The sequence below is a fragment of the Ambystoma mexicanum genome, chromosome 3q (genome assembly GCF_040938575.1).
Source record: "Ambystoma mexicanum isolate Mex_15411 chromosome 3q, UKY_AmexF1_1, whole genome shotgun sequence".
Taxonomy (NCBI): Eukaryota; Metazoa; Chordata; class Amphibia; order Caudata; family Ambystomatidae; genus Ambystoma; species Ambystoma mexicanum.
In genome coordinates this window covers 1,282,270,939-1,282,287,873 of record NC_090926.1, presented here as the reverse complement: position 1 = coordinate 1,282,287,873, position 16,935 = coordinate 1,282,270,939, and the positions used below count along the sequence as shown (strand labels likewise).

The 16,935-nt window shown below is 48.6% G+C and overlaps 1 protein-coding gene across 3 annotated transcripts in view; it reads left to right on the top strand.

Annotated features, from left to right (window-relative positions):
- The window catches only part of CRB3 (crumbs cell polarity complex component 3), a 165,862-nt gene that overhangs the window by 88,927 nt on the left and 60,000 nt on the right, over positions 1–16,935 (top strand). The gene's annotated exons all lie outside the window — the stretch shown is intronic.

Here is a 16,935-nt window from a genome sequence, read left to right as displayed (position 1 = left end):
TGGGATTAGTACCCAGGCATTATGGATGCAGGCCAAGCAGGGTTCCTTGTGCTATTATCCATAGCTTCTGCCCAGCAGGTGTAATAGGATTAGTACCCGGGCATTATAGATGCATGCCAAGCAGGGTTCCTTGTGCTATTATCCATAGCTTCTGCCCAGCAGGTGTAATAGGATTAGTACCTGGGCATTATGGATGCAGGCCAAGCAGGGTTCCTTGTGCTATTATCCATAGCTTCTGCCCAGCAGGTGTAATAGGATTAGTACGCGGGCATTATGGATGCAGGCCAAGCAGGGTTCCTTGTGCTATTATCCATAGCTTCTGCCCAGCAGGTGTAATAGGATTAGTACCCGGGCATTATGGATGCATGCCAAGCAGGGTTCCTTGTGCTATTATCCATAGCTTCTGCCCAGCAGGTGTAATAGGATTAGTACCCGGGCATTATGGATGCAGGCCAAGCAGGGTTCTTTGTGCTATTATCCATAGCTTCTCCCCAGCAGGTGTAATAGGATTAGTACCCGGGCATTATGGATGCATGCCAAGCAGGGTTCCTTGTGCTATTTTTCCATAGCTTCTGCCCAGCAGGTGTAATAGGATTAGTACCCGGGCATTATGGATGCATGTCGGCATTATAGATGCATGCCAAGCAGGGTCCCTTGTGCTATTATCCATAGCTTCTGCCCAGCAGGTGTAATAGGATTAGTACCCGGGCATTATGGATGCATGCCAAGCAGGGTTCCTTGTGCTATTATCCATAGCTTCTGCCCAGCAGGTGTACTACGATTAGTACCCGGTCATTATGGATGCATGCCAAGCAGGGTTCCTTGTGCTATTATCCATAGCTTCTGCCCAGCAGGTGTAATAGGATTAGTACCCGGGCATTATGGATGCAGGCCAAGCAGGATTCCTTGTGCTATTATCCATAGCTTCTGCCCAGTAGGTGTAATAGGATTAGTACCCGGCATTATAGATGCTTGCCAAGCAGGGTTCCTTGTGCTATTATCCATGGATTCTGCCCAGCAGGTGTAATAAGATTAGTACCCGGTCATTATGGATGCAGGCCAAGCAGGGTTCCTTGTGCTATTATCCATAGCTTCTGCCCAGCAGGTGTACTAGGATTAGTATCCGGGCATTATGGATGCAGGCCAAGCAGGGTTCCTTGTGTTATTATCCATAGCTTCTGCCCAGCAGGTGTACTACGATTAGTACCCGGGCATTATGGATGCATGCCAAGCAGGGTTCCTTGTGCTATTATCCATAGCTTCTGCCCAGCAGGTGTAATAGGATTAGTACCCGGTCATTATGGATGCATGCCAAGCAGGGTTCCTTGTGCTATTATCCATAGCTTCTCCCCAGCAGGTGTAATAGGATTAGTACCCGGGCATTATGGATGCATGCCAAGCAGGGTTCCTTGTGCTATTTTTCCATAGCTTCTGCCCAGCAGGTGTAATAGGATTAGTACCCGGGCATTATGGATGCATGTCGGCATTATAGATGCATGCCAAGCAGGGTCCCTTGTGCTATTATCCATAGCTTCTGCCCAGCAGGTGTAATAGGATTAGTACCCGGGCATTATGGATGCATGCCAAGCAGTGTTCCTTGTGCTATTATCCATAGCTTCTGCCCAGCAGGTGTAATAGGATTAGTACCCGGGCATTATGGATGCAGGCCAAGCAGGGTTCCTTGTGCTATTATCCATAGCATCTGCCCTGCAGGTGTAATAGGATTAGTACCCGGTCATTATGGATGCATGCCAAGCAGGGTTCCTTGTGCCATTATCCATAGCTTCTGCCCAGCAGGTCTAATAGGATTAGTACCCGGGCATTATGGATGCAGGCCAAGCAGGATTCCTTGAGCTATTTTTCCATAGCTTCTGCCCAGCAGGTGTAATAGGATTAGTACCCGGGCATTATGGATGCAGGCCAAGCAGGGTTCCTTGTGCTATTATCCATAGCTTCTGCCCAGTAGGTGTAATAGGATTAGTACCCGGCATTATAGATGCTTGCCAAGCAGGGTTCCTTGTGCTATTATCCATGGATTCTGCCCAGCAGGTGTAATAGGATTAGTACCCGGTCATTATGGATGCATGCCAAGCAGGGTTCCTTGTGCTATTATCCATAGCTTCTGCCCAGCAGGTGTAATAGGATTAGTACCCGGGCATTATGGATGCAGGCCAAGCAGGGTTCCTTGTGCTATTTTTCCATAGCTTCTGCCCAGCAGGTGTAATAGGATTAGTACCCGGGCATTATGGATGCAGGCCAAGCAGGGTTCCTTGTGCTATTATCCATAGCTTCTGCCCAGCAGGTGTAATAGGATTAGTACCCGGGCATTATGGATGCATGCCAAGCAGGGTTCCTTGTGCTATTATCCATAGCTTCTGCCCAGCAGGTGTAATAGGATTAGTACCCGGGCATTATAGATGCATGCCAAGCAGGGTTCCTTGTGCTATTATCCATAGCTTCTGCCCAGCAGGTGTAATAGGATTAGTACCCGGTCATTATGGATGCATGCCAAGCAGGGTTCCTTGTGCTATTATCCATAGCTTCTGCCCAGCAGGTGTAATGGGATTAGTACCCGGGCATTATGGATGCAGGCCAAGCAGGGTTCCTTGTGTTATTATCCATAGCTTCTGCCCAGCAGGTGTACTAGGATTAGTACCCGGGCATTATGGATGCAGGCCAAGCAGGGTTCCTTGTGCTATTATCCATAGCTTCTGCCCAGCAGGTGTAATAGGTTTAGTACCCGGTCATTATGGATGCATGCCAAGCAGGGTTCCTTGTGCTATTATCCATAGCTTCTCCCCAGCAGGTGTAATAGGATTAGTACCCGGGCATTATGGATGCATGCCAAGCAGGGTTCCTTGTGCTATTTTTCCATAGCTTCTGCCCAGCAGGTGTAATAGGATTAGTACCCGGGCATTATGGATGCATGTCGGGCATTATAGATGCATGCCAAGCAGGGTCCCTTGTGCTATTATCCATAGCTTCTGCCCAGCAGGTGTAATAGGATTAGTACCCGGGCATTATGGATGCATGCCAAGCAGGGTTCCTTGTGCTATTATCCATAGCTTCTGCCCAGCAGGTGTAATAGGATTAGTACCCGGGCATTATGGATGCAGGCCAAGCAGGGTTCCTTGTGCTATTATCCATAGCATCTGCCCAGCAGGTGTAATAGGATTAGTACCCGGTCATTATGGATGCATGCCAAGCAGGGTTCCTTGTGCTATTATCCATAGCTTCTCCCCAGCAGGTGTAATAGGATTAGTACCCGGGCATTATGGATGGGTGCATGCCAAGCAGGGTTCCTTGTGCTATTTTTCCATAGCTTCTGCCCAGCAGGTGTAATAGGATTAGTACCCGGGCATTATGGATGCATGCCGGGCATTATAGATGCATGCCAAGCAAGGTTCCTTGTGCTATTATCCATAGCTTCTGCCCAGCAGGTATAATAGGATTAGTACCCGGTCATTATGGATGCATGCCAAGCAGGGTTCCTTGTGCTATTATCCATAGCTTCTGCCCAGCAGGTGTAATAGGATTAGTACCCGGGCATTATGGATGCAGGCCAAGCAGGATTCCTTGTGCTATTTTTCCATAGCTTCTGCCCAGTAGGTGTAATAGGATTAGTACCCGGGCATTATGGATGCATGCCAAGCAGGGTTCCTTGTGCTATTATCCATAGCTTCTGCCCAGCAGGTGTAATAGGATTAGTACCCGGGCATTATGGATGCAGGCCAAGCAGGGTTCCTTGTGCTATTTTTCCATAGCTTCTGCCCAGCAGGTGTAATAGGATTAGTACCCAGGCATTATGGATGCAGGCCAAGCAGGGTTCCTTGTGCTATTATCCATAGCTTCTGCCCAGCAGGTGTAATAGGATTAGTACCCGGGCATTATAGATGCATGCCAAGCGGGGTTCCTTGTGCTATTATCCATAGCTTCTGCCCAGCAGGTGTAATAGGATTAGTACCTGGGCATTATGGATGCAGGCCAAGCAGGGTTCCTTGTGCTATTATCCATAGCTTCTGCCCAGCAGGTGTAATAGGATTAGTACCCGGGCATTATGGATGCAGGCCAAGCAGGGTTCCTTGTGCTATTATCCATAGCTTCTGCCCAGCAGGTGTAATAGGATTAGTACCCGGGCATTATGGATGCATGCCAAGCAGGGTTCCTTGTGCTATTATCCATAGCTTCTGCCCAGCAGGTGTAATAGGATTAGTACCCGGGCATTATGGATGCAGGCCAAGCAGGGTTCCTTGTGTTATTATCCATAGCTTCTGCCCAGCAGGTGTACTACGATTAGTACCCGGGCATTATGGATGCATGCCAAGCAGGGTTCCTTGTGCTATTATCCATAGCTTCTGCCCAGCAGGTGTAATAGGATTAGTACCCGGTCATTATGGATGCATGCCAAGCAGGGTTCCTTGTGCCATTATCCATAGCTTCTCCCCAGCAGGTGTAATAGGATTAGTACCCGGGCATTATGGATGCATGCCAAGCAGGGTTCCTTGTGCTATTTTTCCATAGCTTCTGCCCAGCAGGTGTAATAGGATTAGTACCCGGGCATTATGGATGCATGTCGGGCATTATAGATGCATGCCAAGCAGGGTCCCTTGTGCTATTATCCATAGCTTCTGCCCAGCAGGTGTAATAGGATTAGTACCCAGGCATTATGGATGCATGCCAAGCAGGGTTCCTTGTGCTATTATCCATAGCTTCTCCCCAGCAGGTGTAATAGGATTAGTACCCGGGCATTATGGATGCATGCCAAGCAGGGTTCCTTGTGCTATTTTTCCATAGCTTCTGCCCAGCAGGTGTAATAGGATTAGTACCCGGGCATTATGGATGCATGCCAAGCAGGGTTCCTTGTGCTATTATCCATAGCTTCTCCCCAGCAGGTGTAATAGGATTAGTACCAGGGCATTATGGATGGGTGCATGCCAAGCAGGGTTCCTTGTGCTATTTTTCCATAGCTTCTGCCCAGCAGGTGAAATAGGATTAGTACCCGGGCATTATGGATGCATGCCGGGCATTATAGATGCATGCCAAGCAGGGTTCCTTGTGCTATTGTCCATAGCTTCTGCCCAGCAGGTGTAATAGGATTAGTACCCGGGCATTATAGATGCTTGCCAAGCAGGGTTCCTTGTGCTATTATTCATGGCTTCTGCCCAGCAGGTGTAATAGGATTAGTACCCGGTCATTATGGATGCATGCCAAGCACGGTTCCTTGTGCTATTATCCATAGCTTCTGCCCAGCAGGTGTAATAGGATTAGTACCCGGGCATTATGGATGCAGGCCAAGCAGGGTTCCTTGTGCTATTTTTCCATAGCTTCTGCCCAGCAGGTGTAATAGGATTAGTACCCAGGCATTATGGATGCAGGCCAAGCAGGGTTCCTTGTGCTATTATCCATAGCTTCTGCCCAGCAGGTGTAATAGGATTAGTACCCGGGCATTATAGATGCATGCCAAGCAGGGTTCCTTGTGCTATTATCCATAGCTTCTGCCCAGCAGGTGTAATAGGATTAGTACCCGGGCATTATGGATGCAGGCCAAGCAGGGTTCCTTGTGCTATTATCCATAGCTTCTGCCCAGCAGGTTTAATAGGATTAGTACTTGGGCATTATGGATGCAGGCCAAGCAGGGTTCCTTGTGCTATTATCCATGCTTCTGCCCAGCAGGTGAAATAGGATTAGTACCCGGGCATTATGGATGCATGCCAAGCAGGGTTCCTTGTGCTATTATCCATAGCTTCTGCCCAGCAGGTGTAATAGGATTAGTACCCGGGCATTATGGATGCAGGCCAAGCAGGGTTCCTTGTGCTATTATCCATAGCTTCTGCCCAGCAGGTGTACTAGGATTAGTACCCGGGCATTATGGATGCAGGCCAAGCAGGGTTCCTTGTGCTATTATCCATAGCTTCTGCCCAGCAGGTGTAATAGGATTAGTACCCGGTCATTATGGATGCAGGCCAAGCAGGGTTCCTTGTGCTATTATCCATAGCTTCACCCCAGCAGGTGTAATAGGATTAGTACCCGGGCATTATGGATGCATGTCGGGCATTATAGATGCATGCCAAGCAGGGTCCCTTGTGCTATTATCCATAGCTTCTGCCCAGCAGGTGTAATAGGATTAGTACCCGGGCATTATGGATGCATGCCAAGCAGGGTTCCTTGTGCTATTATCCATAGCTTCTGCCCAGCAGGTGTAATAGGTTTAGTACCCGGGCATTATGGATGCAGGCCAAGCAGGGTTCCTTGTGCTATTATCCATAGCTTCTGCCCAGCAGGTGTAATAGGATTAGTACCCGGGCATTATGGATGCAGGCCAAGCAGGGTTCCTTGTGCTATTTTTCCATAGCTTCTGCCCATCAGGTGTAATAGGATTAGTACCCAGGCATTATGGATGCAGGCCAAGCAGGGTTCCTTGTGCTATTATCCATAGCTTCTGCCCAGCAGGTGTAATAGGATTAGTACCCGGGCATTATGGATGCATGCCAGGCATTATAGATGCATGCCAAGCAGGGTTCCTTGTGCTATTATCCATAGCTTCTGCCCAGCAGGTGTAATAGGATTAGTACCCGGGCATTATGGATGCATGCCAGGCATTATAGATGCATGCCAAGCAGGGTTCCTTGTGCTATTTTTCCATAGCTTCTGCCCATCAGGTGTAATAGGATTAGTACCCAGGCATTATGGATGCAGGCCAAGCAGGGTTCCTTGTGCTATTATCCATAGCTTCTGCCCAGCAGGTGTAATAGGATTAGTACCCAGGCATTATGGATGCATGCCAAGCAGGGTTCCTTGTGCTATTATCCATAGCTTCTGCCCAGCAGGTGTAATAGGATTAGTACCCGGGCATTATGGATGCAGGCCAAGCAGGGTTCCTTGTGCTATTTTTCCATAGCTTCTGCCCAGCAGGTGTAATGGGATTAGTACCCGGGCATTATAGATGCATGCCAAGCAGGGTTCCTTGTGCTATTATCCATAGCTTCTGCCCAGCAGGTGTAATAGGATTAGTACCCGGGCATTATGGATGCAGGCCAAGCAGGGTTCCTTGTGCTATTTTTCCATAGCTTCTGCCCAGCAGGTGTAATAGGATTAGTACCCGGGCATTATAGATGCATGCCAAGCAGGGTTCCTTGTGCTATTATCCATAGCTTCTGCCCAGCAGGTGTAATAGGATTAGTACCCGGGCATTATGGATGCAGGCCAAGCAGGGTTCCTTGTGCTATTTTTCCATAGCTTCTGCCCAGCAGGTGTAATAGGATTAGTACCCGGGCATTATGGATGCAGGCCAAGCAGGGTTCCTTGTGCTATTTTTCCATAGCTTCTGCTCAGCAGGTGTAAAAGGATTAGTACCCGGGCATTATAGATGCAGGCCAAGCAGGGTTCCTGGTGCTATTTTTCCATAGCTTCTGCCCAGCAGGTGTAATAGGATTAGTACCTGGGCATTATAGATGCATGCCAAGCAGGGTTCCTTGTGCTATTATCCATAGCGTCTGCCAAGCAGGTGTAATAGGATTAGTACCCGGGCATTATGGATGCAGGCCAAGCAGGGTTCCTTGTGCTATTTTTCCATAGCTTCTGCCCAGCAGGTGTAATAGGATAGTACCCGGGCATTATGGATGCCGGCCAAGCAGGGTTCCTTGTTCCATTTTTCCATAGCTTCTGCCCAGCAGGTGTAATAGGATTAGTACCCGGGCATTATGGATGCAGGCCAAGCAGGGTTCCTTGTGCTATTTTTCCATAGCTTCTGCCCAGCAGGTGTAATAGGATTAGTACCCGGGCAATATGGATGCAGGCCAAGCAGGGTTCCTTGTGCTATTTTTCCATAGCTTCTGCCCAGCAGGTGTAATAGGATTAGTACCCGGGCATTATAGATGCATGCCAAGCAGGGTTCCTTGTGCTATTATCTATAGCTTCTGCCCAGCAGGTGTAATAGGATTAGTACCCGGGCATTATGGATGCTGGCCAAGCAGGGTTCCTTGTGCTATTTTTCCATAGCTTCTGCCCAGCAGGTGTAATAGGATTAGTACCCCGGCATTATGGATGCAGGCCAAGCAGGGTTCCTTGTGCTATTTTTCCATAGCTTCTGCCCAGCAGGTGTAATAGGATTAGTACCCGGGCATTATGGATGCAGGCCAAGCAGGGTTCCTTGTGCTATTTTTCCATAGCTTCTGCCCAGCAGGTGTAATAGGATTAGTACCCGGGCATTATGGATGCAGGCCAAGCAGGGTTCCTTGTGCTATTTTTCCATAGCTTCTGCCCAGCAGGTGTAATAGGATTAGTACCCGGGCATTATGGATGCAGGCCAAGCAGGGTTCCTTGTGCTATTTTTCCATAGCTTCTGCCCAGCAGGTGTAATAGGATTAGTACCCGGGCATTATGGATGCATGCCGGGCATTATAGATGCATGCCAAGCAGGGTTCCTTGTGCTATTATCCATAGCTTCTGCCCAGCAGGTGTAATAGGATTAGTACCCGGGCATTATGGATGCAGGCCAAGCAGGGTTCCTTGTGCTATTTTTCCATAGCTTCTGCCCAGCAGGTGTAATAGGATTAGTACCCGGGCATTATGGATGCAGGCCAAGCAGGGTTCCTTGTGCTATTTTTCAATAGCTTCTGCCCAGCAGGTGTAATAGGATTAGTACCCGGGCATTATAGATGCATGCCAAGCAGGGTTCCTTGTGCTATTATCCATAGCTTCTGCCCAGCAGGTGTAATAGGATTAGTACCCGGGCATTATGGATGCAGGCCAAGCAGGGTTCCTTGTGCTATTTTTCCATAGCTTCTGCCCAGCAGGTGTAATAGGATTAGTACCCGGGCATTATGTATGCAGGCCAAGCAGGGTTCCTTGTGCTATTTTTCCATAGCTTCTGCCCAGCAGGTGTAATAGGATTAGTACCCGGGCATTATAGATGCAGGCCAAGCAGGGTTCCTTGTGCTATTTTTCCATAGCTTCTGCCCAGCAGGTGTAATAGGATTAGTACCCGGGCTTTATGGATGCAGGCCAAGCAGGGTTCCTTGCGCTATTTTTCCATAGCTTCTGCCCAGCAGGTGTAATAGGATTAGTACCCGGGCATTATGGATGCAGGCCAAGCAGGGATCCTGGTGCTATTTTTCCATAGCTTCTGCCCAGCAGGTGTAATAGGATTAGTACCCGGGCATTATAGATGCATGCCAAGCAGGGTTCCTTGTGCTATTATCCATAGCTTCTTCCCAGCAGGTGTAATAGGATTAGTACCCGGGCATTATGGATGCAGGCCAAGCAGGGTTCCTTGTGCTATTTTTCCACAGCTTCTGCCCAGCAGGTGTAATAGGATCAGTACCCGGGCATTATGGATGCATGCCAAGCAGGGTTCCTTGTGCTATTATCCATAGCTTCTGCCCAGCAGGTGTAATAGGATTAGTACCTGGGCATTATGGATGCATGCCGGGCATTATAGATGCATGCCAAGCAGGGTTCCTTGTGCTATTATCCATAGCTTCTGCCCAGCAGGTGTAATAGGATTAGTACCCGGGCATTATGGATGCATGCCAAGCAAAGTTACTTGTGCTATTATCCATAGCTTCTGCCCAGCAGGTGTAATAGGATTAGTACCCGGGCATTATGGATGCAGGCCAAGCAGGGTTCCTTGTGCTATTTTTCCATAGCTTCTGCCCAGCAGGTGTAAAAGGATTAGTACCCGGGCAATATAGATGCAAGCCAAGCAGGGTTCCTTGCGCTATTTTTCCATAGCTTCTGCCCAGCAGGTGTAATAGGATTAGTACCCGGGCATTATGGATGCAGGCCAAGCAGGGTTCCTGGTGCTATTTTTCCATAGCTTCTGCCCAGCAGGTGTAAAAGGATTAGTACCCGGGCATTATAGATGCAGGCCAAGCAGGGTTCCTTGCGCTATTTTTCCATAGCTTCTGCCCAGCAGGTGTAATAGGATTAGTACCCGGGCATTATGGATGCAGGCCAAGCAGGGTTCCTGGTGCTATTTTTCCATAGCTTCTGCCCAGCAGGTGTAATAGGATTAGTACCCAGGCATTATGGATGCAGGCCAAGCAGGGTTCCTTGTGCTATTTTTCCATAGCTTCTGCCCAGCAGGTGTAATAGGATAGTACCCGGCATTATGGATGCAGGCCAAGCAGGGTTCCTTGTTCCATTTTTCCATAGCTTCTGCCCAGCAGGTGTAATAGGATTAGTACCCGGGCATTATGGATGCAGGCCAAGCAGGGTTCCTTGTGCTATTTTTCCATAGCTTCTGCCCAGCAGGTGTAATAGGATTAGTACCCGGGCATTATAGATGCAGGCCAAGCAGGGTTCCTTGTGCTATTATCCATAGCTTCTGCCCAGCAGGTGTAATAGTATTAGTACCCGGGCATTATGGATGCAGGCCAAGCAGGGTTCCTTGTGCTATTTTTCCATAGCTTCTGCCCAGCAGGTGTAATAGGATTAGTACCCGGGCATTATGGATGCAGGCCAAGCAGGGTTCCTTGTGCTATTTTTCTATAGCTTCTGCCCAGCAGGTGTAATAGGATTAGTACCCGGGCATTATGTATGCAGGCCAAGCAGGGTTCCTTGTGCTATTTTTCCATAGCTTCTGCCCAGCAGGTGTAATAGGATTAGTACCCGGGCATTATAGATGCAGGCCAAGCAGGGTTCCTTGTGCTATTTTTCCATAGCTTCTGCCCAGCAGGTGTAATAGGATTAGTACCCGGGCTTTATGGATGCAGGCCAAGCAGGGTTCCTTGTGCTATTTTTCCATAGCTTCTGCCCAGCAGGTGTAATAGGATTAGTACCCGGGCATTATAGATGCAGGCCAAGCAGGGTTCCTTGTGCTATTTTTCCATAGCTTCTGCCCAGCAGGTGTAATAGGATTAGTACCCGGGCTTTATGGATGCAGGCCAAGCAGGGTTCCTTGTGCTATTTTTCCATAGCTTCTGCCCAGCAGGTGTAATAGGATTAGTACCCGGGCATTATGGATGCAGGCCAAGCAGGGATCCTGGTGCTATTTTTCCATAGCTTCTGCCCATCAGGTGTAATAGGATTAGTACCCGGGCATTATAGATGCATGCCAAGCAGGGTTCCTTGTGCTATTATCCATAGCTTCTGCCCAGCAGGTGTAATAGGATTAGTACCCGGGCATTATGGATGCAGGCCAAGCAGGGTTCCTTGTGCTATTTTTCCACAGCTTCTGCCCAGCAGGTGTAATAGGATTAGTACCCGGGCATTATGGATGCAGGCCAAGCAGGGTTCCTTGTTCCATTTTTCCATAGCTTCTGCCCAGCAGGTGTAATAGGATCAGTACCCGGGCATTATGGATGCATGCCAAGCAGGGTTCCTTGTGCTATTATCCATAGCTTCTGCCCAGCAGGTGTAATAGGATTAGTACCCGGACATTATGGATGCATGCCAAGCAGGGTTCCTTGTGCTATTATCCATATCTTCTGCCCAGCAGGTGTAATAGGATTAGTACCCGGGCATTATGGATGCAGGCCAAGCAGGGTTCCTTGTGCTATTTTTTCCATAGCTTCTGCCCAGCAGGTGTAATAGGATTAGTACCCGGGCATTATAGATGCAGGCCAAGCAGGGTTCCTTGTGCTATTTTTTCCATAGCTTCTGCCCAGCAGGTGTAATAGGATTAGTACCCGGGCATTATGGATGCAGGCCAAGCAGGGTTCCTTGTGCTATTTTTTCCATAGCTTCTGCCCAGCATGTGTAATAGGATTAGTACCCGGGCATTATGGATGCATGCCAAGCAGGGTTCCTTGTGCTATTTTTCCATAGCTTCTGCCCAGCAGGATTAATAGGATTAGTACCCGGGCATTATGGATGCAGGCGAAGCAGGGTTCCTTGTGCTATTATCCATAGCTTCTGCCCAGCAGGTGTAATAGCATTAGTACCCGGGCATTATAGATGCATGCCAAGCAGGGTTCCTTGTGCTATTATCCATAGCTTCTGCCCAGCAGGTGTAATAGGATTAGTACCCGGGCATTATGGATGCATGCCAAGCAGGGTTCCTTGTGCTATTTTTCCACAGCTTCTGCCCAGCAGGTGTAATAGGATTAGTACCCGGGCATTATGGATGCATGCCAAGCAGGGTTCCTTGTGCTATTTTCCATAGCTTCTACCCAGCAGGTGTGATAGGATTAGTACCCGGGCATTATGGATGCATGCCGGGCATTATAGATGCATGCCAAGCAGGGTTCCTTGTGCTATTATCCATAGCTTCTGCCCAGCAGGTGTAATAGGATTAGTACCCGGGCATTATGGATACATGCTAAGCAGGGTTCCTTGTGCTATTATCCATAGCTTCTGCCCAGCAGGTGTAATAGGATTAGTACCCGGGCATTATGGATGCATGCCAAGCAGGGTTCCTTGTGCTATTATCCATTGCTTCTGTCCAGCAGGTGTAATAGGATTAGTACCCGGGCATTATGGATGCATGCCGGGCATTATAGATGCATGCCAAGCAGGGTTCCTTGTGCTATTATCCATAGCTTCTGTCCAGCAGGTTTAATAGGATTAGTACCCGGGCATTATGGATGCAGGCCAAGCAGGGTTCCTTGTGCTATTATCCATAGCTTCTGCCCAGCAGGTGTAATAGGATTAGTACCCGGGCATTATGGATGCATGCCGGGCATTATAGATGCATGCCAAGCAGGGTTCCTTGTGCTATTTTTCCATAGCTTCTGCCCAGCAGGTGTAATAGGATTAGTACCCGGGCATCATGGATGCAGGCCAAGCAGGGTTCCATGTGCTATTTTTCCATAGCTTCTGCCCAGCAGGTGTAATAGGATTAGTACCCGGGCATTATGGATGCAGGCCAAGCAGGGTTCCTTGTGCTATTTTTCTATAGCTTCTGCCCAGCAGGTGTAATAGGATTAGTACCCGGGCATTATGTATGCAGGCCAAGCAGGGTTCCTTGTGCTATTTTTCCATAGCTTCTGCCCAGCAGGTGTAATAGGATTAGTACCCGGGCATTATAGATGCAGGCCAAGCAGGGTTCCTTGTGCTATTTTTCCATAGCTTCTGCCCAGCAGGTGTAATAGGATTAGTACCCGGGCTTTATGGATGCAGGCCAAGCAGGGTTCCTTGTGCTATTTTTCCATAGCTTCTGCCCAGCAGGTGTAATAGGATTAGTACCCGGGCATTATAGATGCAGGCCAAGCAGGGTTCCTTGTGCTATTTTTCCATAGCTTCTGCCCAGCAGGTGTAATAGGATTAGTACCCGGGCTTTATGGATGCAGGCCAAGCAGGGTTCCTTGTGCTATTTTTCCATAGCTTCTGCCCAGCAGGTGTAATAGGATTAGTACCCGGGCATTATGGATGCAGGCCAAGCAGGGATCCTGGTGCTATTTTTCCATAGCTTCTGCCCAGCAGGTGTAATAGGATTAGTACCCGGGCATTATAGATGCATGCCAAGCAGGGTTCCTTGTGCTATTATCCATAGCTTCTGCCCCACAGGTGTAATAGGATTAGTACCCGGGCATTATGGATGCAGGCCAAGCAGGGTTCCTTGTGCTATTTTTCCACAGCTTCTGCCCAGCAGGTGTAATGGGATTAGTACCCGGGCATTATGGATGCAGGCCAAGCAGGGTTCCTTGTTCCATTTTTCCATAGCTTCTGCCCAGCAGGTGTAATAGGATCAGTACCCGGGCATTATGGATGCATGCCAAGCAGGGTTCCTTGTGCTATTATCCATAGCTTCTGCCCAGCAGGTGTAATAGGATTAGTACCCGGACATTATGGATGCAGGCCAAGCAGGGTTCCTTGTGCTATTATCCATAGCTTCTGCCCAGCAGGTGTAATAGGATTAGTACCTGGGCATTATGGATGCATGCCGGGCATTATAGATGCATGCCAAGCAGGGTTCCTTGTGCTATTATCCATAGCTTCTGCCCAGCAGGTGTAATAGGATTAGTACCCGGGCATTATGGATGCATGCCAAGCAGGGTTCCTTGTGCTATTATCCATATCTTCTGCCCAGCAGGTGTAATAGTATTAGTACCCGGGCATTATGGATGCAGGCCAAGCAGGGTTCCTTGTGCTATTTTTTCCATAGCTTCTGCCCAGCAGGTGTAATAGGATTAGTACCCGGGCATTATAGATGCAGGCCAAGCAGGGTTCCTTGTGCTATTTTTTCCATAGCTTCTGCCCAGCAGGTGTAATAGGATTAGTACCCGGGCATTATGGATGCAGGCCAAGCAGGGTCCCTTGTGCTATTTTTTCCATAGCTTCTGCCCAGCATGTGTAATAGGATTAGTACCCGGGCATTATGGATGCATGCCAAGCAGGGTTCCTTGTGCTATTTTTCCATAGCTTCTGCCCAGCAGGATTAATAGGATTAGTACCCGGGCATTATGGATGCAGGCCAAGCAGGGTTCCTTGTGCTATTATCCATAGCTTCTGCCCAGCAGGTGTAATAGCATTAGTACCCGGGCATTATAGATGCATGCCAAGCAGGGTTCCTTGTGCTATTATCCATAGCTTCTGCCCAGCAGGTGTAATAGGATTAGTACCCGGGCATTATGGATGCATGCCAAGCAGGGTTCCTTGTGCTATTTTTCCACAGCTTCTGCCCAGCAGGTGTAATAGGATTAGTACCCGGGCATTATGGATGCATGCCAAGCAGGGTTCCTTGTGCTATTTTCCATAGCTTCTACCCAGCAGGTGTGATAGGATTAGTACCCGGGCATTATGGATGCATGCCGGGCATTATAGATGCATGCCAAGCAGGGTTCCTTGTGCTATTATCCATAGCTTCTGCCCAGCAGGTGTAATAGGATTAGTACCCGGGCATTATGGATACATGCTAAGCAGGGTTCCTTGTGCTATTATCCATAGCTTCTGCCCAGCAGGTGTAATAGGATTAGTACCCGGGCATTATGGATGCAGGCCAAGCAGGGTTCCTTGTGCTATTATCCATAGCTTCTGTCCAGCAGGTGTAATAGGATTAGTACCCGGGCATTATGGATGCATGCCGGGCATTATAGATGCATGCCAAGCAGGGTTCCTTGTGCTATTATCCATAGCTTCTGTCCAGCAGGTGTAATAGGATTAGTATCCGGGCATTATGGATGCAGGCCAAGCAGGGTTCCTTGTGCTATTATCCATAGCTTCTGCCCAGCAGGTGTAATAGGATTAGTACCCGGGCATTATGGATGCATGCCGGGCATTATAGATGCATGCCAAGCAGGGTTCCTTGTGCTATTATCCATAGCTTCTGTCCAGCAGGTGTAATAGGATTAGTACCCGGGCATTATGGATGTATGCCGGGCATTATAGATGCATGCCAAGCAGGGTTCCTTGTGCTATTTTTCCATAGCTTCTGCCCAGCATGTGTAATAGGATTAGTACCCGGGCATCATGGATGCAGGCCAAGCAGGGTTCCATGTGCTATTTTTCCATAGCTTCTGCCCAGCAGGTGTAATAGGATTAGTACCCGGGCATTATAGATGCATGCCAAGCAGGGTTCCTTGTGCTATTATCCATAGCTTCTGCCCAGCAGGTGTAATAGGATTAGTACCCGGGCATTATGGATGCAGGCCAAGCAGGGTTCCTTGTGCATTTTTTCCATAGCTTCTGCACAGCAGGTGTAATAGGATTAGTACCCGGGCATTATGGATGCAGGCCAAGCAGGGTTCCTTGTGCTATTTTTCCATAGCTTCTGCCCAGCAGGTGTAATAGGATTAGTACCCGGGCATTATGGATGCATGCCGGGCATTATAGATGCATGCCAAGCAGGGTTCCTTGTGCTATTATCCATAGCTTCTGCCCAGCAGGTGTAATAGGATTAGTACCCGGGCATTATGGATGCATGCCAAGCAGGGTTCCTTGTGCTATTATCCATAGCTTTTGCCCAGCAGGTGTAATAGTATTAGTACCCTGGTATTATGGATGCAGGCCAAGCAGGGTTCCTTGTGCTATTATCCATAGCTTCTGCCCAGCAGGTGTAATATGATTAGTACCCGGGCATTATGGATGCATGCCAAGCAGGGTTCCTTGTGCTATTTTTCCATATCTTCTGCCCAGCAGGTGTAATAGGATTAGTACCCGGGCATAATGGATGCATGCCAAGCTGGGTTCCTTGTGCTATTATCTATAGCTTCTGCCCAACAGGTGTAATAGGTTTAGTACCCGGGCATTATGGATGCAGGCCAAGCAGGGTTCATTGTGCTATTATCCATAGCTTCTGCCCAGCAGGTGTAATAGGATTAGTACCCGGGCATTATGGATGCATGCCGGGCATTATAGATGCATGCCAAGCAGGGTTCCTTGTGCTATTATCCATAGCTTCTGCCCAGCAGGTGTAATAGGATTAGTACCCGGGCATTATGGATGCAGGCCAAGCAGGGTTCCTTGTGCTATTTTTCCAAAGCTTCTGCCCAGCATGTGTAATAGGATTAGTACCCGGGCATTATGGATGCATGCCATGCAGGGTTCCTTGTGCTATTTTTCCATAACTTCTGCCCAGCAGGTGTAATAGGATTAGTACCCGGGCATTATGGATGCAGGCCAAGCAGGGTTCCTTGTGCTATTATCCATCGCTTCTGCCCAGCAGGTGTAATAGCATTAGTACCCGGGCATTATAGATGCATGCCAAGCAGGGTTCCTTGTGCTATTATCCATAGCTTCTGCCCAGCAGGTGTAATAGGATTAGTACCCGGGCATTTTGGATGCATGCCAAGCAGGGTTCCTTGTGCTATTTTTCCATAGCTTCTGCCCAGCAGGTGTAATAGGATTAGTACCCGGGCATTATGGATGCATGCCAAGCAGTGTTCCTTGTGCTATTTTCCATAGCTTCTGCCCAGCAGCTGTAATAGGATTAGTACCCGGGCATTATGGATGCATGCCGGGCATTATAGATGCATGCCAAGCAGGGTTCCTTGTGCTATTTTTTTCCATATCTTCTGCCCAGCAGGTGTAATAGGATTAGTACCCGGGCATTAT